Genomic DNA, 19,699 nt, shown 5'->3' with positions numbered 1-19,699 from the left:
CTTGATTCGCACTGCTAAAGTTTGAAATAATTGGGTTATTATCACTTTACCCCCTTAGCGTTTGGTGCTACTATCAATTTTCCCCTTAACATTATCTTTTAATCATTTTACCTCCAAGACTGACGGTCAAACTTAACGGAGTTTGTTAATTAAAGTGAAAAGACATGTTTAACTCTTAAAATTATTATTACTTTACCCCCATAAAATATAGTCTCATTATCAATTTACCCCCTTGAGTTATTTTTTAAATAATTTATCCTACCATTAAACCAACTTAATAAGTTAAAAAACTTTAGAAGAAAATACCCTCCTCTTTGCATAATAAAAATAATAAAAAATTTAGAGTGACTCTTCTTCTTTTTAGTATCAAGAAAAAAAGTCAAAATATTAATTTCTTTCTTCTTGGCAGCCTTATTAATATTGAAAAAAATAGAAAGATGGAGAGGGGGAGGGGGAGGGGGAGAGGGAGAGAGAGAGCTCAATCATTTTTTAAAAAAATTACAAATAAAAAAGAATTAAATACTTTTATTATTTTAAAATTATTTCACTTTTTTGTTTACCACCAAATTCTAATCCTAATCTCGACAACCTTAAAGTAATACGATAATGTTAGACTTTTTTTTATTTTCTTTTTTTGCAAAATCTAATTTTTTGTTTCTTTCTTTCCTATCTCTTTTTCTTTTCCTAGTATTAATAAATGGGAAAAAAGAAATTTGAGAAAATCCTTTTATTTTTACGTTTTTCGATCTCTTGAAGTGAAAAAAAGAAAGAATAACCATTTCAACTTTTTTATTTTTAATTATATATAAAAAAGGGTACATATATTTAAAAAAATTTAACCATACTAGTTAAATTAATGATAAGGTAAAATGTCTAGAAAATAATGTTAGGAACTAAAGTGATTGTATCACTATAATTTAAACGAATAAAGTGATAATAACAATGTAGTAATGTTATAAAATAAAAGGGTATTTTTGTCCAAAATTTCTTAACATATTGAGTTGAATTACTTATGAGGGTAAAGTGACTAAAAGATAACGTTAGGGGGTAAACTGATAATAGTTATATAGTTTAAGGGGGTAAAGTGATAATAACCCGAAATAATTTGCATTGTACAAATGAGAGTACAATTTCTAGCAGCCACACTATGTCTTGAGTCTTGACTAATATGAAACGCTGGGGTACCCCTATCATTTCTTCCTTTTCAACGATGACTCATTCCTGCGTTGGTATGACCTTTTCTTATAACACTGGGAAGTATACAAATTCAAACTCAATTATTGATTCATTAATAAAACAATTGGCTAAAGAATTAGAATTCAAGAAGTTAGTTTTCGAACCTTTACTTTTCAGCCTTGATTTCTCCTATCCATCGTTGTATCTTAGGTTCGTATCCCGTGTGGTATATTACCAATGAAAAATTTTTTGCAAAAGAACTTTGACAAAATTATCAGTGATTTTCCTACGATCCACAATTCCACATATAGGACTCAACTCTCTGTGTCCAGTTTAAACAAGCACCCAATTCAACTTTCTTTTTCCTTTTTTTTCCCCTCATTTAGTGTGGTGGTATTAATTTGTAACTTCATCATAGACATGTACCCAGAAACCAAAATAAATAAATAAATAAATACAAAGAAAACCACCTTAGCCTTCTCAAAAACCGCTACATGAAACCTTGTTCCCAAAACTTTTCTTTCACATTAAACTTGTTCACATATTCAACCAATTCAATGGACATAGAATTCCAAATGATGTCGTCCAGTCCTTTGATGCCCGTAATTCAATGCCCGTACATAGAACTTTTTTTTTTTTTTTTTGTACTTTGACCGTAATAACAAGAAAGGCGAAATAGAGTCTTTTTTTCTTTTAGTTTTGATCCCTGATGTTCGGCAAATGTACCAAATTGATCTCCAATGTTTTGATCAAAATAAATGTGCCCCTTAGAATTTCTAATTTTAGGCAAAGTAGGAAAATCGATGAAAATTCAATAGTCCCAAATGGTAAAAATCAAATAATTGTTCAGCAACAATTTCTTAATTTGAATTGCATTTTCTTTTGGTACGAGGGGGCTATCATATTTTACATGCAGGTCTCTCTATTTTCTTGTCACGCATAAGTTTACTTGCAATGCTATTACAATACATGAGCATATATATGAGCAACTATTACTTGAAGGCGATAAACCTGAAGTTCAGGGAATAGTAGTGAGTTTGGAAAAGGTCAGCCGAAGCAAGGAAAATTAGTAAGTGTCTCTAGCTTGGAACCAGCAAACTTTTCGATACATTTCGTCTAGGTTTTTAATCCGAGGAGCTTTTGGATAGGCAGTGGCAGAGAAGAGAGGAGTGCAAGTTACAAATTTCTCTAAGGCAAAATTATGGGAAGTGAGACCAATTTATGGTTTTTTTTACCAGGGCAAATGACACTTTACCCCCTATGGGTTAGTATTGTTTTTACATAAACCCTCCTATGGTTTCAAAATCTATATATAACCTCCTTACGATTTGGATTAAAGTGTCAAAGTAACGGAAATGATCATTCGTGATGGAGTCACCCAAAATATAAAAAATACCTTTATGTAAAGTTGAAAATTATTTATTAACCAAGGGGGGTTATGTATATATTTTGAAAACCATAAGGGGACTATATGGTAAAGTATTCAACCATAATAGAGTCATATGGTAAAATATAAAACTATAAGGGATTAGTGTATTATGTATTTATAAGAGTAATTTCGATATTTTTAAAGGTTTACGAATGATCATTTCGGTCACTTTGATACTTTAATCTAAATTATGAGCGAGTTATGTATAACTTTGAAACCATAGGGGAATTATGTGTAAAAACTAAACCACGGGGGGGTAAAGTGTAATTTGACATTTTTACCATAATGTTACAAGGGCCAAGAAGAGGACTTATTAATAGGTTAATAGAAATTGTAGGCGGCAGAGGGTTCCCCAAAGGCCCCTATGGGCCAATATGCTGATAGCTTTTATATGCCTATGTGTACCACTTGGTTTAATTTACTCTTTTCAGATATGTCAATGAAAACCATAGGTTTACCTCAAATTGAGAAAACTAATGTTCACTACTGTACTTATACTGTAGATAGTATGTTCCAACGTGCCAAAAAAAAAAAATCATAGGAAAGGATTGTGGCAAAGAGACCATCATATATAATTGTGCATTTTCTTTAGATTTCTGGTGCTGAATTAATCTGCATGGAGGAACTAGTAAGAAGAAATGTTCCAGAGATAATGCCTAGCAGAAGGGAGCACAAAAATCGGAATCTAACTTCCCTATTGTCGTTTGGATATTTTCCTCTAGAGGGAAAGGAGATGTTTTGAAAACTATGCCATAAAATCGTAACAAAATCCACCGATGCTTCCCTGTCCATCTTGCTTCCAATCTCAGCTCACTCTTCTCAACTACAACGGGAGAAATGGAGACAAAATCAATCAATGCCACGGCGGAGCAACCAGTTGATGAAACCTACATGTTCACCCGGTTTCAAGCTTGTGGGCTTCAAGAACTTCATCAGAACCGACCCCAAATCCTATTTCTTCACCATGAATTGAAGCGCTTCCACCACGAAGAATTCTAGTGCGGCAACGCCGCCAAAACTTGCAGCCGCTGATTAGTCTGTACAAAATAGACAGACTCTAAAAGAGCACACACTTCCTCTTGATATAGACTTGACCATTTCTTTAAAATCCTCAGCATCACATGAAACTCTAAGCAATCCATGCTGAGAATATCCCCAATCCAAGACAGAATCATCAAGTAAAGAAACGAAAGAAGGGTGATTGATGAGCTTAACAGGAACACATAATCTCTCCATCTTCTCATTATCAGTTCCCACAAGCATGGGAACATAACCTTTGCGAGGAGAACCAGTGGCCTCTGCATCATTGCTGCTGGACAATCTTACATAATTAGGGGAAGAGCTCATCTCCCTCCCTTTCATGCTTTCTAGCTAGATGTTTGAACACTGTTTTTCTTATCCAAAGAGCAAAATCTACTAAGGGAACAAAGCTCCCAAAGTAGTAAAATTGATATGGACCGAGACTAGCTTTCTCTGGCTATTGGAAGAACATTCTCCAATTTATATTCCATTGTGGGCTTGTGGCACTGTGGTATGGTTGGCATCTATGACTTTTTCATGAAAAGAATTAGTAAACTATTGCTCTTTTTTCACTGCTGGTCATCCTTTCGTTAGCTTGACTTGGTATCAACAACTTAATTTAAGCTTGTTTTTGCAAATGAATATAAAGATTGGTTGATGTTAGCTATTGAATTGTTTTATAGAAGTTTATGTGCACAATCAAGTTGTGTACACAAAACGTGTTCAGAGTTCAGACAATAATACCATTTCCTTCGATGATGACTTGGCAGATTGAACATGCACTTTCATTTCATTTGATGAGATTAATCATACAGATCATGCATTAAGGAAAACCATAAGTCAAGCTGGAGGTTCTGAATTAAAAACCATTTCTAGATCAACTGACTCTTCAATTTTTATTGGTCTCAATGCTAATCTATTTTGTGTTTTTCACACTTCGTTCTCTGGGTTCTCACTGCTTGGCATGTCAAAACTTGGATAACTGTTCCAAGATCCAATTTAATTGATAGAGAGATTAGTCAAATGATTGTAAAATTTTTTATTTGACACTTAAAGCTTTTCCCTTTTCCATGCTCTTTCTAGGATTTGGAGTCTTCTTTTAGGTCCAAAAAAGCAGTAAAGTATGCTCAGCTAAAGTTTGAAATTTGTATGGTACAGATGGGAATGCAATTTTTAGCAGCCAGTGGCGCACTGCGTTCCGAGTGCTCTTTGACTGACCATGAAACGTTGGGTTACGTATCATTTCTTCCTCTGAAAAAAGATGACTCGTTCTGGGTGGGTGGGCTAGGACCTTTGCTTGTAGCACTGGGAAAGAGACGTGCAAACTCAATTATTGATTCATTCGTAGAAGAATTGGCAGAAAAGCAGCATTCTAGAACTTAATATTTTTAATCTTTTACTTTGCAGCCTTTTTGACTCAAGTCCTAAAAATAATTTACCAAGTCAAATATAATACTCATATTGGACATGTCAGACCTCACTAGACTTGGAAAATTGACCCGGTGATGGTATATCTTGTCAACAAAAAGTTACATGTGACCGAGAGTATTAAAACACAAAATATTCCAAATTGGTCTCTTAAGAATATCAACAAAATTAAATCATATTTTATGCCATTCCGCTTATTTACAATCCTGGTTCTTTATCACTAGCGTCTAATATGATTCTCATGCACCTTTCCCCTGGTGTCCCAATGCCTGATTTGAAAAATTAAATAAAAATTGCCTGATCTAAAAAATTAAGAAAATACAGCAATACTCTCAAGATATAATTTCTGAGAGCACTCAAGTCTGAAGATGTATGTGTTGAGAAGAATTTTAAGAGAGCCCTTCAGGGTTCTATCAATCGGGAAACATGTTATTAATGCAATTTAATAATAAGTGGGTTTGGAATTGAAGATCTTGGATAAATATTAAAAATAACACAAAACTATCTACAGTAAAATATATGTAAGTATAAAAGATCACTAAAAGATTAAAAAAATGTATAGTTGGAAAATTTATCTAGAGAATTACACAGAAAGTTTTTTGCAAATAATGGATTATCAAAATGGTTTATTTTCCATAATTTCATTTTGACTTGGCAGATGCAATGTGCACTTCTATTTTCTTTGAAGAGGTAAATTACGCAGATCATGCATCAAGAAAACCATTGATCATGCTGGATATTTTGAATAGTAAAACATGTGTAGAACTGACTTTTGAATTCTTATGGTTTGCTTAGTTCCCCACAAAATCTAGTTTATGTCTTTGTTCTCATGTTTCTTGCAAAGGACTAGCTCCACTTTGTACCCCCAAAATTTTTACGCTTTTTTTCACTTTACACTTTAAACGTCAATTTTGTACACTTTGCACCTTAAACTCTCAATTCTAAATAATTTGCATGTGACGATCCGAATTTTTCTCATTTTATTTTATTTTACTAGCTTAATTAATTATTTACTCACCTGTTTCCTCCAAATAATTTATTTCAATCATTTTAAACTTATTTACCTGGAATAATGTCTTAATTATATTTTTAACACGTCTCGTTAGTAAAATTAATTTTTTCTAGAGCTTGTTTAGTGGAAAATAAGGAGTACACATTTTTCGAGGCTATGTTCGATCCGAGAGTACATTAGTCTTGGAGAATTAAGAATGATTAATAGTAGATTAAGAAAAATTAATTGAGAGATTAGATGTGAGTAAGTTAAAATTAAACTTATACCGTGCGCGCGTCGAAAGTTTTCCGAAAGACGCGCTGGTACAAATTAATTGGAGATTTGAGGAATTAATACTAGACTCATGTGAGGAATCATGTTTTTATTTCTAAAATAGTTATTTTCATGATTATATACCATAGTATTAGTTAGTTATATCATCGTTACAAGAATTTCTTTGAAATTGCGTTTTATCGCGCACAAATCGGAAGTAAGCGTTTTCGCGCGCGCGATTATTTGAGGGACTTTGGACATTTATTTTTAGACTATTAAAAGTGAATAATAATAATGTTAATGGAAGTGCACTAGAGGTTTAGTCCACAAGTGAAACAAACCAGAGAGGAAATGGGCACGAAACGCCCGTGTACGCGCACTATTGGAGAGTTGACTTTTGTGCACCTTAGAGCCAACTACCAAGCTTACTCTAGAAGCTTTTGATCAGCACAACACTCTCTCTTTTCTCTCTCAAACAGCCGGCCACACCAAGGAGAAGAAGGAACCAAAACTTCTTCATCATCTCACTCAATCTTTCACCAAATCATTTCAAATTCATACCACAACTTGCAAATAACTTGGAGATCATCTTGGACTAGGAGAGGAGCTTCATTCTCACGGTTTTCTTGGAGCTCTAAGGACCGAAAATTCTGAGTTCATCATCTAAGGAGGTAGCAAACCATCCAACCCTTGAAACTTGATTATTGTAAGTTAGATTAGACTTAGAAACTTGTAGCTTCAAGTGGGTAGCTTTAGATGGTTGAAAATCATGTGAGTGGGCTCTATGAAATCCCACAATGGACTTGTTGGGCTGATGTGATGATTTTGGATGTTGTTTTTGTTGATTAAGTGTTAAATGAGTAGTTATAAGTTGAAAAAGTGGAAAGAAAATCAAAGGAGGTTGAAAACTAAGAAGGGCCGAATCTGCCCTGTTCTTGTTGGACCCTTGGTGAGATTTTTTTGTGACCAAATGGCCTTGATTTTGATGTAGATATGTTGTATAGGTTGTGTGGAAAGTTTCCACCAAAAATCACTTGATTTGGTTGGGTAAATGTTTGGATTTCAAAAATTCTTCATAGCTGGAAAACGTGTCCAGAGTTACTCTGGTAGGGAATTTTAAATGACCATAACACTTTGTTCCGATGTCGAAATCGGGTGCCGTTTGTAGAATTAGAAACTATACACTTCCAGTTTTCTAACGGTATAAAATACATCCCCTGATTCCACCTGAGTGAACCGTACCAACTCCTCAAAGTTACCTGTCCTGTTTCACGACTGTGCTAGAGGGACAGTGAGGTGCTGGAACATGTTGCTTGAATTTGAGCTAGCTATGGACAGAATTTCAAAACGATTTCTTCTGAAAATTGTAGCCTTATGAATTTATTTTTCAATGCCACCAACCACGCCCAATTCCAAGTTGCATTGAGTGAGTTGTGGCCGAATTACGAAACTGTCTCAGTGATGGAAAACCCTCATTTTGGCTAGCCGAATGGCTTAGCTCAAATTGGGACTTGATATTTTGAATCCTTTGATGTCAATCACCTACCAAATGTGTATTGGATGTTTCTTAGACCTTTCCTTTATAAATAGACCAGATTTGAAATGATTTCATTGGCCAAAAGTTAGAAAAAGGAAAATGGAAGTACAAGGCAGATTTGCCTTGGAAATTCTTGGAACTTTAGTGACTTTGTTAACTGACCTTCCGTACGAATTTTTGCATGAAATTTGACAGAGGAATAGCCCTTATATGGTAGTGAAATACTACCAAATTTGGTTCCATCCCAAGTCCATTTCGATGCCCAACCAAAGTCTCAAAGTTCATGTTTCAAATCTGGAAAATCCTTGTTCAGTGAGAAATTTTCAGCAACTTTGAGCTGCTATATCTTGGCTCTCAAAACTCCGATTCTTGTTCCATTTATTGTGTTTTAAACTTTGATTGTAACTCTAATTGAGTTCCAAATTTTAGAGGCTAGTTCACATTCTGTAAATTTTACCGAATTTCCAAAGTTAGCCAAAAATCAACCCCAAATCTATCTTGGGAGTTCAAATTAGTAGCCTTAAGCCAAAATTTGAGTGTCTTCCATTTAGAATCATGAAAAAGTGTCTTCTAGGAAATTTTAGCACTTTGGAAGTAGTTTCCAACGGTACCAAGTTTTCCAATTTTCGACCTACGGAGAGTGAGATATGATTTTTCAAAGATTACACCTCAAATCTGGAATTTCTGAACTTAAAGGGAATTAAGTTTATAGAAACTCTCCATTTTCCTTCGATATTGCTTGACCGTTTTACACTTGATTTCAAAGATGAAAATCAATTTTTCCTTGTATTATTAAACCCCACTTTTGAGCCTCGATTTACGAATAATTAAGGCTCATTTTCATGATATTTTCTTAGGACGTACAAGTGTACAATCTACCTTAATAACCAGGGGTTTTTAAGGGATTGTGTGTGATAGTTAATTATTATTTACTCATGCACTCAAGGAGACCTTCAAGAGGACCTCACAACGGATGCTTAAATACTTGAATTGTGCACCACACTCTCTTATTTTGCCTAAGTGAGTGTCAAGTGCATGAATATTTGGAAATTATGTGAATTACTCATTATGAAATAGATGGTTTATAACTACTGAGTCGAGTATGTACCTTATTGAATGCGTTCTCATTTAAATGAATTGTAATTGAATTGCCTGAATTGAATTGAATTATATGTTATGGCTGTATATGTCGTTGGAGTGAATCTCCTCGACTCATAATTGAACTATATGACTGCCGATTGGAGTGCGCTCATCGGCCTATAAAGGTATTTGTCGATTGGACTGAATGTCATTAACCTTTATAATTATAATCGTATAATCAGATTTCTGAGCGATAGCATGTACCACACTGATTTGGGTGGGAGGTACCTCTTATGTCGTCTCAGAACCATAAACCTTTCTAAATCGATTGGAGCGATGTCTCATCAATTACTGGGCGATATTATGTACCACACCGATTCGGGTGGGAGGTACCTCTCATGTTGACTCAGAATCATAAACAAAGTATAAGTCGATTGGAGCAATGTCTCATAGACCATTGAGGGATAGTATGTACCACACCGATCCGGGTGGGAGGTACCTCTCATGTCACCTCAGAACTGTAAACATATAGTCAATTCCCTGAGCGATAGCATGTACCACACCAATTCGGGTGGGAGGTACCTCTCATGTCGACTTAGAACCATAAATGGAGGTATTGAATTGAATATGGGCAAAACAATTGGAAATTAGCTCCTGAGAGCTCCTGCATCCTACTCAAGTGTATTTTATTATAAATTGTGAATTACTTGAATGTTATAGCTTTCATTATTGTGTAAGTGCTATTGTTATTTGAATTATGCGTTTTGCATGTTTTCTTGGTCTCGCGAGTATTCGCTCACTCCGTTAGATTCGTTTTCCTTAACAGGAGCTGAAATGGAAAGAATTATGGAGAGGTCGACTTGATGGCCCTTTTGATTAGAATTTTGAATGTATTTGTTTAGACAACTTTTGGAAACTGTATATTTTGGGAATGTAAGATATTTTTGGTAGCTCATATTGTATGACTTGAACGATTATTAAGGAATTGACCTTCTTTTTTTTTTATCTTCGACTTTTAGTATCGATTGGTTATTCTTAAGTTTGAATTGAATTTGTACCGAATCCTGGTGAGAGTTGGGTAGGCGTTCCGTGGATACCCTTGGATTCACCCTTGGGAGAAGTGGGGTCGTCACATTGCAATATAAACTTTCAAGTTTACCATCTTTAAATCCTATCAATGAGAATGTCAGCAAAATTAATTGCATAGAATACTCTATAAATCAATGTTAATTTGCTAAAAATGGTCAAATGGGACCAAGGTATTACAATTATAACAAAATGATACATTGTCATTAATTTGGACTATCTTTTATCTCGTTAATTTTACTAATAATATTAGCAAATGAAACCATATAAATCAATGACAATATGCTGAAATTGGTCAAATGAACCAATGGACCACATTCATAAAAAAAAATGATACATTGTTATTAATTTTCACTTTCTTTTATCTCATTTATAGTGCAAACATTGTCATTGATCAGACTTAAATGGGACAAAGTTGAAGGTTTATCGTATAAAGTGTCTAAAATTAAGAATTTATAGTACAAATTGTTTAAAATTGAAGTTTAATATGCAAAATGAGAAAGTGGTACAAATTCGAGATTGCAAAATTAAATTAACATAAGGGAGATCCTGAGGGGTGTCATTTCTTACCCCGAAAAGTTATTAGGAAACTTTTTACATCGCTCTAACAAAAAGAAAAAAGTTTTTAATATCCGTGTTTAAATTTTAGAAATCCAATTATATCTCCTTAAAACAATCAAAATTTTCACATATGTCCTTTTAAATGTTAGACTTTATCCTCCAAGCATTTCAGAAAAGTATAAAGGTGCTCTTTTAGATATACTTTTTCGCTTTTTTAATTAAGCATTAAATATAAATCGTTATTAGTTTTGCCCTTCTAATTCTCCTTTTATTCTGCCAGTGGTTTCTCACTACTCGGGATGTCAATACTTGGACAGCTGAAATTTGTAATTTGTATTATACAAAGGGAAGTACAATTTCTAGCAGCCAATATGGCTTGACTGACTATGAATCGTTAGGGTACTTATCATTTCTTCCCTTTCGAAAAATATGACTCATCTTGGTGGTGAATGACTTATGCTCATAATACTCAATACAATTAACTTTTTTATTTTTAATACAATTCACTTACTGATTCGTATATCAATAACAAATTGGCAGAAATGCACACATCTATAGTTGAAATTTTTGACCTTTTAGTTTTCAACCTTTCTGGCTTAAGCTTTCTCTTGATTTGACCAAGATGTCTCCTACTGTTAATCTTGTGTCTGGAGTGTATTGATGATGGATATGCTACCTTCATTTTCTTTGTGGTTTATCACCAATCATTTTTTGTCTATTAACAAAATTGTGAGTGAGTTTGTCCACGATCCATGTATATTGGTCTCCAATCTGTGAGTTAATGTTAATTTCAAAAAAGAGGAAAAAAAGAAAATATATATATATCTTACATCTTTTCAAGAGTACTACAAGAACTAAACCGTGTTCCAGCTTCCAAGAAGTTGAGCAAATCCGTGAAACCCGTTAAACTTGTTCACATACTCAGTCAATTCTAGCTAAGAAAGCTCCAAATGAAGTGGTCCAGTCTACTTGTTCACATACTCAAGATGTCTCCTACTGTTAATCTTGTGTCTGGAGTGTATTGATGATGGATATGCTACCTTCATTTTCTTTGTGGTTTATCACCAATCATTTTTTGTCTATTAACAAAATTGTGAGTGAGTTTGTCCACGATCCATGTATATTGGTCTCCAATCTGTGAGTTAATGTTAATTTCAAAAAAGAGGAAAAAAAGAAAATATATATATATCTTACATCTTTTCAAGAGTACTACAAGAACTAAACCGTGTTCCAGCTTCCAAGAAGTTGAGCAAATCCGTGAAACCCGTTAAACTTGTTCACATACTCAGTCAATTCTAGCTAAGAAAGCTCCAAATGAAGTGGTCCAGTCTATTGACGTCCTTTATCCAATCCCAGTTAAATATAAAAGTATTCTTTTTTCTTGGCAAATTCGACCATCATAACAAAAAAATCCCTAATGTGTGGCATATGTGCTAAGCTGGTCTTTAATATTTTAACTAAATCAAATTTGATCATCAAAGTCTTAAACTTTAGGCAAATTAGGAAAACTTAGAGAAATTCAGTACTGTCAAACGGTCAAAAGCAGATAATTGTGTTGTCACCAGTTTCTTAATTTGAATTGCATTGCTTTTGTACGTATGAGGAGGGCTATTATCCTCATAATACAAGCTCCTCTCTATTTTTTTTTTTTTTTTTTTTGTAAACAGGAGAATTGCATAAATAAATAGAGCAGAAGTACAACAGACGTTACCTAGCTATTACAATCCATCCTAATGCTACGGGGTAAACAGACCCTCTGGTGTCCTCATCATAAGCAAAAGATACTTCATGGGGACAAGATTCAAAAATCACAAAAGGCTTGTCCAGTTTGCTTCCTAACTTTGCTAAAGCATCAGAACATTTGTTGGCTTCACTCTACACGTACTTGAGCTTGACTTGCTGGAGCTGCAAGAGCATGCAGGAATCCACAATCCATGATAACGTTATGAAAATAGGGATCTGAATCATCATTTGAATTTAGCAAAGATAAAATGTCAGCACAATCAACTTCAATTCCCAGAAGGGAAATGCTTAGAGATAAGCTCAGTTCAATTCCATCTCTAATGCCCCACAATTCAGCTAGCATATTGGTGGCTAATCCCAGATTCTGACTGTATCCCTTGACCCAGAAGCCAGAGGAATCTCTAATAATCCCTCCTGCTCCTGCCAGACCAGGATTTCCAAGTGCAAAACCATCCGAGTTCAACTTGAACCAATTAAGGATTGGTGGAAACCACCTTATCATAATATGAGATTTTTTGGTGAAGAAGAAAAAGAATAGGGACCTAGTGTGAAGAATTCAACAGCAAAGATTAATGCACCACTTAAGAGGGTTTGGTCGAGGCAAATGTGGTTCAAAGATTGCTTTGTGTCGAGAGTTCCAAATGATCCAGTGGCAAAGGCTGATATGCCACTCCGTGGAATGGAGAGAAACGGTGAGGGAGTAGAAGATGTGCAGCTTCTTTTAAGCCAGATTTTGAAATCAATTTGTTGTGTTTGGAACATCCAAGAAGGCTTCAAGGCCAACCAAAACTTTAGAGCTATAGGTCGGTTTCTAAAGACATGATCAATTGTTTGTAATACATTTGGATAGCAGATAATTTGGAATGATTTTTTAAAAAAAATATTGCAGCACTTTTTTAATGTGATGAATATGAGATAAGGAAGTGATTGAAAAATGTATTGATGATACAAGTAAATAAAAATTGATAAATAAACAACAATCCAAACAAAGAACTTGTCGATATTCGTCACTTGTAATTGGCTGTTTTACAAGCCAACTTGTAAATTCGTTTTCTTTTTTAAGGTGAAGTTGTAAATTCCTTACCTCCAATTTTCCCCGCTCTTTATGGTAGAGCTGATTCACTCGAAAATTGATCGCCGAACTCTCTGAATACCAATCATCCAAGTAGGGTTTAGGGGTCACAAAATTACTGCAGACATTCCTATTTCCTATTATTGATCTAATTACACTTAATTGTTATGTAGTATAATACAAATACTAATTACTTTGTGTACGAGAACTATTTTTAAGAAGAAACTAAGTAACTCTTGATTGTTGTTTGTCATACATATAATTGATTTTCCTAAGGTATATTCATACAAGAGGAAATGGACGTCGTTTAAAGTAGTCAAACTTGACACTTTAGAGTGTGTAGCTTTTCTTTTTCCTGGGTAAGTGGAAGGTCTTGAACCCAAACTTTCTACGCACAATTCCTTCCGAATTACCAAAGCTAATTAATTATATTTGTGGAAGAAAATGAAGGAATATTGTTGATAAATTTTTTTCCATAGACACATTTGGAATAAAGTTTCTGAAAAAATTGCAAAGGTGGTTACTAAACAATGCTCTTAATCTTTTCCAAATGATTACCAGGAAAGTGTTAAGATAACTAACCGAAAAAAAAAATAGTGAAAAAGTACCATAATAATAATATTAATAAGAAAAAAAAAGAAAGAAAGACAATTTGGAAGACCGTGTTTTAACAGCCAAACGAAAAGCAGGAATAGGCTAGAAAACTAAACTTGTAATCATAGTTGGCAACTGGAAACCATACTATATGATCACACAATGATGGCAAATCTGTCTTAATGAAGTTGGATGTAGTGAACATAACTGATACATATCCTCATCAGTGATATTTCTCTTAAGGAGGAGATGTTTAGTGGCAAGTTTGCCATGTGTACCAAGCCAAATAAAGCGTTTTACTTTATTTGGGACTTGCATCTTCGAAATCCAGCCAAAAGAGAAATCAGGTGACTAGTTCATTGCGTTGACAGGATTGAAGACTGTTGGATATTAGACCAAGAATTGAGAAGAATATTTGGAGACAATGTTAGTTTCAATTGTTTCGTTCTTTCTTTGCTTTCAGTCTTTAATTGCTTTGGATCTTACAAGCCCAATTTATAGTTGTAAACGATCATTCTAGATATATAGAGAAGATTTCCAGCCACACTTACCAATAACCTTCTTAATTTCCAACCTTCTAGATACATAGAGAAGATTTCTCTTACCAACTATCTCATTTACCAAGTAATTAGTCAAGCTTCCCAACTAACTAATTAATTCAGCACATTATTCAACATATTGCCCCCTTAATGTGCTGTTCTTGAACACCAAATATCTCTTGGAAATAGTTGAACTTGTCTTTTGGAAGTATCTTGGTAAAAAATGTTTGCAACTTGGTCTTCACTCTTGCAAGATTTCAGCTCAACTTTACCATCTTCAATTACATCTCAAATAAAATGGTGCTTGATACCAATAGGGCGAGTTCTGCTATGATAAACTAGATTTCTAGCAATGTCAATTGCTGATTTGTTGTCACAGACCATTACCGTAGCTTCCTTTTACTTCTCACCAATGTCTTCAAGAATTTTCCTAAGAGGTGGCTGTCAAACTACTAAAAATAAAATTTATATCAATACCTACTCCCAAAACTAAATGAGTATAGTGGTGATGCAGAGGTCAGTGGATGCCTGCGATCTATGATCCAGAAGCTACAAAAATGGCAGAGAAGTAACTTCGAAGACCAACAGATAAAGGGAATTGTTATTATCTGAGTAACAGAGAGAGAATACACGGAAAGGAGAAATGTAAAGTTATTACAAGATTATTATGAAGATGATGTCTTCATTTCTCAGCCCAGATTCCTATTTATAGCAAACTACGTCGGTTACTAAGTCGGCTATCAGGCTAATGCTGACCTAAGCTGACGTCACTAGATTCCACTAACTAACTGGCTAACTAATTCCAACTGCATGGCCATAACTAACGTCTGCATGGCCATAACTAACTTCAACAAACCTCCTCAGCTGCATTTCCGTTGCTGTATCACACGCATAATATGAAATAACCAAACACGTGCATCAATACCCTTGCCTCACAGAGTCCTTGTCCCCAAGGACTGAAGTTGGGAAATTGCAGCTTTAGGTCCTATAGGTTTTCCCACGTAGCATCCTCCGGGAAGCTGTTACTCCACTGGACTAGCACTTGAGTAGCCGCCACCCTACCATGCTTGACCAAATGCCTGTCCAATATGGCGATGGGTTCCAACAGTAGCTGACCCTGGTGTGAGACTCCAGCTGGAATGTGAGTATGAATGGCCCCTGTGCCCATCTTCTCTTGAGCACTGAGACATGGAAGGTGTTGTGAATGCGAACATGCGAAGGAAGTGCCAATTTGTAAGCCACTGTACCCACCCTTGCCAATACTTGAAATGGGCCAAAGTAGCGTGGAGATAACTTTTGACAGTGATGAGTCCGTAACGAATGTTGCCTATAAGGTTGAAGCTTGACATAAACCTAGTCACCAACGCTGAACTCCCTTTCTGACCTACGTTTATCAGCCAACTGTTTCATTCGGTGCTGTGCCTTAGTCAAATTATGTCGCAGGGAGTGAATGATTTTCTCCTTTGCACGTAAGCTTCTATCCACAGAGTCAACTGTTGTAGCCTCAGGCAAGTAAGGAATATGAATAGGAGGAGGTTGTCCATTTAATTCAACGCATCTCCACCATTTAATTCAAACTTTCACTGCATGAAAGGGTCAATTACATCTATAACAAAAACAGAATGTGCCTCATTGAAATGTTGGCATCACAAATATTGAATTTATTATTTCACCATCAAATTCCATTGTCAAGGTTCCTGAATAAACATCAATATTTGTTTTAGATGTCATTAAAAATGGTCTGCCTAACAAAATTGGGGGTGAAACAGAAAAATCATCATCCATATCTAACACATAGAAATCTACAGGAAAAACCAATTTATCAACTTGAACTGGAATATCCTCTAATACCCCATCCGACTATACATTAGAAATATCAGCAAGTTGCATAATGACACTCGTTTCTTTTAATGGTCCAAGATTCAGAGAATTATAAATGGAACGAGGCAAAATATTTATTGCAGCTCCTAAATCTATCAATGCTTTTTCGACCTTAACATTCCCTATTTTGCAAGGAATAGTAAACATACCTGGATCTTTATATTTAGGAGGTAATTTCTGTTGTAGGACCGCTGAAACATTTTCTCCCATATAAATCTTTTCAAAGCCCTTCAACTTTGTCTTAGTGGTGCACAATTCTCTAAGAAATTTTGCATATCGAGGAATTTGTTTAATGGCATCAAGAAGGGGAACATTTACCTCAACTTTGCGAAAAAAGTCAAAAACTTCTTGCTCTTGCTCCACTTTCCTGGATTTTGCATATCGACTGGAAAATGGAGGAGGAGGTGTCACCACTACTAGGGGTTCATCTCTGGGCTCTTTCCTTGGAAGGGATTGAGTTAGAGATTTCATTGTTTCTTCCTCAACTTGCTCTTCAAGATCATGCTTAGATACTCCTTTTTGATACCGTTGCAATTCTTTGCCACTTCTCAAAGTAATTGCACTCACATTTTGCTTGAGATTGGGAATCACTTGAGCTGGTAGCTTCCCTTTATTACTATTCTCAAGATTACTCACTGAAGACGCTAGTTGTGACAATTGCGCTTCCAAATTCTGAATGCTGGCGCGAGTCTCTTGTTGGAATCTCTGCGAATCCTGCTGCATTTGACAAGTGCTATTAGCTAGTGATTTAACCATATCTTCAAGAGACATACCTGAATTAGACACGGATGGTGGCTATACTGGAGGTCTCTGCTGGAATGGTTGTTGAAAACCCGAGAGTTTCGGAGCATAGCTGAAGTTGGGGTGGTTCTGCTACCCTGGATTGTATGTGGGCGCATATGGTTCGTTTCTCCTTTGGGGTGGTCTAGGCAGATCTCCCATGGCGCTGGCTTGCTCGTGGGGGTCTTCTTGAAGGGTCGGCCACATATCGGTCGTGTGTTCAGGAGTAGCACATATCCCACAAGCTTTAACTGCCTGTACTTGTCCTATAGCCATTTGACGAATTAAGGTAGTTAGCTCAGTTAATCTATTCACAAGGTCGGAATTATTTACCTCATTGACCTTTCTAGTCACTCCCTCAGATCTGACTCCAAATTGTTGGGAGTTCTCAGCTATGTTCGAGATTAGCCGTTTGGCTTTATCTGTTGTCTTATTTACCAAAGCATCGCCACTCGCTGCATCTACCATGCTTCTATCCATGGGTAACAGTTTCTCGTAAAAATACTGGATCAACAATTGGTCAGGGATCTGATAGTGCGGGCAACTAGCACACAGCTGTTTGAACTGCTCCCAATATTCGTAGAGAATTTCTCCATTGGCCTGTCTAACTCCATATATTTCCTTTTTGATGTTGGCGGCCCTAGAGGCTGGGAAGAACTTCTCAAGGAACTGCCGTTTCAGTCCTTCCCAAGTAGTAATGGACCCCGATGACAAGTAGAACAACCAGTCCTTAGCCTTGTCTATTAAGGAAAAAGGAAACACACGCAGCTTGATTTGTTCTTTCGTAACACCCTGCTATTTCATGATTGAACATACTATATGGAATTCCTTCAAATGCTTGTGTGGATCCTCACCTGCAACACCACGAAAAGTAGACAATAAATGAATCAACCCAGATTTTAATTCAAAAGCCTTCTTAGTGTCAGGATACGTAATGCACAGAAGTTGTTGGTTAACATTCGGGGTTGCTAGTTCCCTTAAAGTCCTTTGGGCTGCCATTGTTTTGTTGGGTCTAGTCAAGTCTGTTTCCAATTCAACTGATGAATCACCAAAGTCAAAATTTTGTTAAACTCCGGGAGATAGTGCCGCTGAAGCTTGTTGCTTTTGCAATTTAGTCTCCTTCGTCAACCTCCTTGCTGTTTTCTTGATCTCTGGGTCAAATTCGAGTCTTCCTATATGGGATGATCGAGGCATAAAACATAGGCTAAACAAAGCCTAGCAATAAATCACTTCAAACACCAATCCCTGGCAATGGCGCCAAAATTTGGTGGCCGTCAAACTACCAAAAATAAAATTTATATCAATACCTACTCCCAAAACTAAATGAGTATAGTGGTGAATAGGGTTATCTCCTCAGGGAACTAGCAGATTTATTACACAGATAATTTAGGGGGTTTTAGGAAGGGAGATATAAAGAACAAATTAAAGATGTAAGGGTACTGAATTTCCACTTCGCAAACAGTGCAGTAGCTAAAGGATATAATAAACAATTAATTGACACAACCTAATTAAGGAAATAATTTCGGCACCGGCTCACGCAATTGATCATAGATACCTAGCCTTAATTGATTATTCCTTAATTAGATTAAGAAACCTAGCATTGCCTCATAACAATGATGCAATCCCAGGCTTTAATGTACTTTAGTTGATGAAAAAGTACAGTCGCTAATCTCTAACTCACGTTAAGAAGGAGAGAAAAAAAGATAAAAGATAAACTGCTAGTCTGTTGCTCTCCTCTTTAAAGTTTTTCCGCCGCCGCCTCCTTTAGCCAAATACGTGTTTGTATCTATATGGGATATCTTCTCTTCTTTTTCTTCTTGATTTGTTGCCAAAATATTCTCTGAAGATGACTCCTAATCCCACACAACTTCAAAACATATCTCCCAAAAATAGTGGCGAGCTTCCACGGATAAGTCCCGCGGCCATCTTTTTGGATTAACTCTGCAGTCTCTGGCGTGGGCACACTTTGAAATTAATAGTCTTCTGAAAATTGGCCTCTTTTCACCACTTTTGACACCAATCGCCTGCAACTGACACAAATATCAATTATGAGCAGAAACCCATTACTTTGCATAATAAGTGGCGAAAATTGAGATCAAATACCATCAAATAAAATGCACAATTGTCTCACTATCACTAAGCCAAATGACTTGTGATGTTGCCAAACTTGCGGACACATATTTAGCTTTAGTAGATTATTGTGCCATGCTTTGTTGCTTCTTTGATGCCCAAGAAAATACTCCAAAACTAAGCAAAAAACAATAGCCTGAGGTGCTATTAATATCATCAAGGCATCCATCTCAATCACTATCACAATAGCCATGCAAATTTAACATAGCATCTTTGCTGAATTTGATGTCGTAGTTGAGTCTCCCTTTGATGTATCTTAACCTCTCTTGGCTGCTCCAAGATGTAATTGACTGGGATTGTACATAAATCTTGACAATAAGCTTGAAGCAAACATGATATCCGGCCTTGTAACTATGAGATAAAGCAAATTTCCCACCAA

General features: G+C 35.8%; 1 long non-coding RNA gene across 1 annotated transcript; it reads left to right on the top strand.

Moving 5' to 3' along the window:
* The first annotated feature begins 6,799 nt into the window (after positions 1–6,799).
* Positions 6,800–9,939, top strand: LOC140006196 (uncharacterized). The gene is made up of 2 exons (XR_011813830.1): positions 6,800–6,988; positions 9,761–9,939. It is a non-coding gene; the product is annotated as an uncharacterized lncRNA (long non-coding RNA).
* Positions 9,940–19,699: the final 9,760 nt, after the last annotated feature.

Source organism: Coffea arabica, chromosome 5e, assembly GCF_036785885.1.
Source record: "Coffea arabica cultivar ET-39 chromosome 5e, Coffea Arabica ET-39 HiFi, whole genome shotgun sequence".
NCBI classification, from domain to species: Eukaryota; Viridiplantae; Streptophyta; class Magnoliopsida; order Gentianales; family Rubiaceae; genus Coffea; species Coffea arabica.
This window is presented reverse-complemented; position numbering and strand designations above follow the sequence as displayed.